Genomic DNA, 4,925 nt, shown 5'->3' with positions numbered 1-4,925 from the left:
CGCGAGACCCCACTCCAGTCCCTGAGGGCCCGAGGGAGCGCCGCCTCGCTCCCCGTCCCACGCCCAGGCTCCAGCCTGGACCCTCCGCTGGTCGCCACCGCGCTGCCAGGCAACGGGGTCTTGTGATCCGCTGGCCCCCCAGAACAGTGCGCCCCGCCTTAGGGCTTGTAGACCTCAGTGCGCGGGGCGGGTGGCGGCGGCAGGCTCGGCCTCTCAGCTGGTCCTTCGGCTGATTTTGTCAGTTTTCCTCGCACATTTTCAGTGCTGCCTGACCACAGAAGCCCCACCCATTCCCGACCCCTGCACACGGGGTTTCATAGGGATGCCATGTGGTCTGCAGACCCCTTTGTTGAGCCGGGTAGATTCCTCTCTTCAACCCAGCGCCCAACGTGGGGCCTGGTGGGACCCAGGGCCAGCAAATGCTTCTCCGGGTCCACCTTATACTGATGGGGAAGCAGGCACACAGAGAGGGCAGACTTGCTCTCTGAAAAAGAGGGCTTCAGGAAGCCTCCACTTTGGGGAGTGAGTTTGGAAGAGCAGAGGCTAGTGAGAAGGAGGGGGCAGGCTCCAGAGATGGAGTTTGTGTTCGTCTGGGCAGACTAGAGAAACAAATCCAAGGAGGCTCGTGTGTGAGAGAGAGAACTTTATATCAAGGAGCAATTGTATCGTAAGAAAACATCCCAGCCCAGTCCAGATCAAGTCAATCAGTCCAATATTAACCCATAAGTCCAATACCAGTCTATCAATTCCTCTTCAGACTCACAACAAATGCAATGACGCCAATTGTAGGAAGCTCACAGGCCAGTGGGTGGAAAGTCTTGTGGATCCAGTGGCAGTGGAAGCATCTCAGTGCTAGTGTGGGTCTTCATGTGACTCCTCCAGCTCCAGGGCTCTGGCTCTATCAGCCTCTCTCCCTGTGTCTTCTCCACAGGGATGTCTCACAGGGAGTGTGTAGAGAGAGAGAGTGTGTGTCTCTTGCCCCCAGGGAGAAAAGCAGGAGTTCCCAGAAACCTCAGAAGGCCATGCCCACACAGAGGCCTCACTGGCTATGACCTGATTGACAGGCTAGACTCCACCCCTTCACTCAAGTAGTCAGGAAATTATGTACCTGCTACAGAGTCTCATTCATCCTGTAGGCACCCTTTGCACCCCTACCCCCTGCATTCATTCTCTCTCTCTCTCTCTGGGCAGCCCTGTGTGGAGTGACTGGGACTCGGATGTGGCTCCGGCCCTGAGGTCTAAATGGCAGAAGCAATGACCACAGACTGTGAACAGGCCTATGAGAGCGGCCTCTGACCCAGCCGGTTCCAGCTCACAGCAATCCTGTGAACAACAGAGAGAAAAGCTGCCGGGCCCTGCGCCACCCCAAATGCCACATTGCCGCCAGTGGACTTTGAAGGCATATACCCTACAGGGCCATGCTCAGCTCTCTGACACCTTTACCTTTTGCTCCCTCCCGCCCGCCCCCCCCGCCCCCCCCCCTGTGCTGTCCTGCTACGAGATCATCTAATAGCTCCGTGGCCTCCTTTGGTCTTCTCCAGGGCCTTATGATGGCATTGCTGCGTGCCCTCGGTGTGCCCCATCGTTGGGACCTTACAGCGTTTGCACTGCGGCAGCCCGGGAAGCAAACAGACTGCCCCGTGCACGCCATCCTCCCCTGACGCCGTAGGTGAGTTTGAGCGGAAACCTTTGGGTTAACAGCAGTGCCCTTAACCACGGTGCTATCTGGGATCCTTACAGGGGGTCTGCAGAGGGCCTCACCCCACTTGGTGGTGACAAGACTCAAGTCAGAGAGAGGCGAGGCTTGCCTGGGGTCCTGCATCCAGTCAGTCCTGGAGGTGGACCAGGAGGACAGGGAGGCTCCTTCCAACTGCTCCTCCCCCGCCGACTCCCAGAAATACCCTGCTGAGAAGACAGACCCAGCACAATGGGAGCTCTACTCCCGGACTCTAGATCTGGTGGGCGCACGAATGGCAGAGAGGCACCACTAATCGGGTGGTCAGAGGGGGCAGTCCTCGGGGACTCACACAGAAAGGAATCCGCAGTTATCCAAACTGAGGTGCTGCCCTTTCTCCGAGTCTATGGAGCTCAGGATTCCAGTTCTGCAGTTTACTGTGAGGATTAAGTGAGATCACTTAGGTCAGGTGCTTGGGGCAACACAGTAAGTGCTCATTAAGAAGCCATTCCTGACCCTTGGAGAGGGATCTGCTAGAACACGGGAGAGTAGAGCTTAAGTCTAATTTGCTTGTGTGTGTGTGTGTGTGTGTGTGTGTGTGTGTGTGTCCCTAGGGCAGCGGTTCTCAACCTGTGGCTCACGACCCCTTTAGGGGTTGAAGGACCCTTTCACAGGGTTGCCTGATTCATAAGAGTGGCAAAATTACAGTTATTAAATAGCAACGAAAATAAGTTTATGGTTGGGGGTTCACCACAACATGAGGAACTGTATGAAAGGGTCGAGGCATTAGGAAGGGTGAGAACCACTGCCCTAGGGTCTGGTACTCAATAAATACTTGCTGAATTAGTCGAATGACTCAAGAAACTCAAGCTCTCTGCCATCGAGCCAACACTAATTCATCTAGCGACCCCACAGGGCAGAATCGAAGTGCCCCGTGACTTCCTAAGACTGTCACTGTTGAAGGGGGTAGAAAATCCTATCTATCGCAAGGAGTCACTGGGGGGTTCCAACTACCCACCTTGCAGATCACAACCCACGCATAACCCCTACATCACAAGGGCTCCCTAGTTGAACGCCAGGGGCATCCATTAGTTCATCTAGTCCAGTGTACCAGCAATGCATAAAGTCTCAGAGGGACTCACCTTTGAATCCTGACTCAGTTGCTTCTCCCAGGTGGCCTTAGACACATTACCTACCTGCTTCGGCCTTCAGTGTCCTCATCTGTGACAGGCACTGTGGCTTCCTGGAGGAGCTGGTTTAAGGTGTTGGGGAGGCACGGGTGTGTGCACTATGAACTCCTAAGTCCTGGGGAGGGAAACCCTGAGAGCAGCCCGGGGTCTGTACAGGCAGCCCACGCCTTCCTGGGGCTACTTTGCTTCTTTCCTCCACCTGAGCCCTTTGGCTCCAGGGCTGTTGGAGGAGTGACCAGGGGGTGTAGGCCAAGGTGCTCAGGGCTGGGTGTTGTGACTGTCAGACCGGCCAGAGCAGGACAGAGTGAGTCAGCTTGGCAGCAAGGCAGCCTGTCCTGCCCCAAACCTCCCTCTCACAGCAACTTCTTTCTCTCCTGGAGGGATGCTGGTGACCCCTTGATTTAGCCGGCACCTCTACTCCATTCTATAGCGTCACTATGAGCAGGCATTGACCTGAGGGCAGTGAATTTGGTAATTTGGGTTTTGTTTATATTCGCTGTGTGGCCCTAGACTTCATACTGGGGCCAGGATAAGTAGCCTTCCCTGTCTGAGACTTAGTTTTCTCTTCTGTAGAGTGGACAGGGTAGAACTGCCCCTGTGCGTTACTGAGACGGTAACTCTGTATGGGGAGTAGAAAGCCCATCTAACTCCTCCGGAGCTTCGAACTGCTCACCTTGTGGATTGTAACCGATATGGCACCATGAATACAAGACTTGTAATTAAGTTTGAGAGCTCTGTGGGGCAAGCGTACCCGCCCCATCCACTCTGAAACCACCTGTTAAATCAAGGGAGCCAGGATTCCGGCCTTACCCTGCCCTCATCTCCTACCACCTGGTCCTCATGCTCGGTCACCTCCAGACCCACAGGGCTGCTCCGTCCCCAGGACAAACCTTTCATGGGTCAACCTCCAGGCCTTTTCAGATGCAGTTCCCTTTGCTGGAATGCCACCCAATAGCCCGCCCACTCAACTCCTCCTCATCTGAGAGATGATCAAAAGCCAGCCCTTCTGGTAACCCATCCCGTTCCCCCCAAGCACAGAAACACCTCATCACTGCCAGCCAGGTATCCTGAGGATTTTTCATTGGAAAATTATTCAATGTTTTTAAATGGACAGGTGTATGTGTGTGGGGTGGGTACCAGAGTATTGCGCGAATTTACATTTTCACTACTAAAGTTAAATATTTTCCCAAGCAGACTAATTGGTTATATTTCCTCTTTTGAAGATGACAGTCTTTCCCCGAGAAGACGGAAGCAGCCGGCAGGCATCTCAGGAGCCCCAGCCCCAGGTGGAATGAAGAGCGGAAGGGATTGGGCAGGGAGACCTGCTACAAACCCCACATCTAGAGGATCAAGCAGCCCCGCAGCAGGAAGGGCGGGCCAGCCTCCTCGCGGGAAGGGAGGCTAAGTCCAGCCTCAGAGAAGAGCGGCAAACATCAGAAAAGGAGGACCGAGGGGTAGTGTCCGGGTGGGATGGGGCCCAAGGGAGAGGAGGTGAGCCACCCCACCCCATACTTATCAGGGTCACCCTATTATCTCCCGGGGCCCTGAGGGAGAATCGCCGTGCGGAGGAAGGAGGCTGCGGGTCCAGTTCAGGGGAAAGGATGGCCAGACCCCAGCGGCAGCAATGCTGGCAGGACTAGCCCTGGCTCTCCCAGTCAGCACCCTGCGCAGTGGGGTGGCGTCCACCGAAGAGGAACTGGCTGCGGGTTCGCGGCCTGGCTCGGCACGCCCCAGACGCGGTCAGCACCTTTCTCTTCGGAGAACCGCAGTTTCCTTGTTTGCTGGGCAGGGAGAGTGAAAACACGCCTTTCGAGCTGCGCCCGGCTTCGCGCCACAGTGTGTCAACGCACCTGTTTTTCTGGAGTGCCTGGTTGCGCGACGCCACGCAGGCATCTCAAGGCCTCGGAGCAGCGAAAGCGGAAACACCCATTGGGCGCTCGGACCCACCCGCCCTCGGGAGGGGCCACGGAGCCGAAGGACGCCCCAGCATAGGCCCGCGAGCTCCAGCTGGGCTCCCGGGGGCCCCCCACCCACTGCCTTCCCGCGGCCTCCAGGGCAGC

The sequence above is a fragment of the Tenrec ecaudatus genome, chromosome 1, assembly GCF_050624435.1.
Source record: "Tenrec ecaudatus isolate mTenEca1 chromosome 1, mTenEca1.hap1, whole genome shotgun sequence".
NCBI classification, from domain to species: domain Eukaryota; kingdom Metazoa; phylum Chordata; class Mammalia; order Afrosoricida; family Tenrecidae; genus Tenrec; species Tenrec ecaudatus.
Note: the sequence above shows the minus strand (reverse complement) of the source record.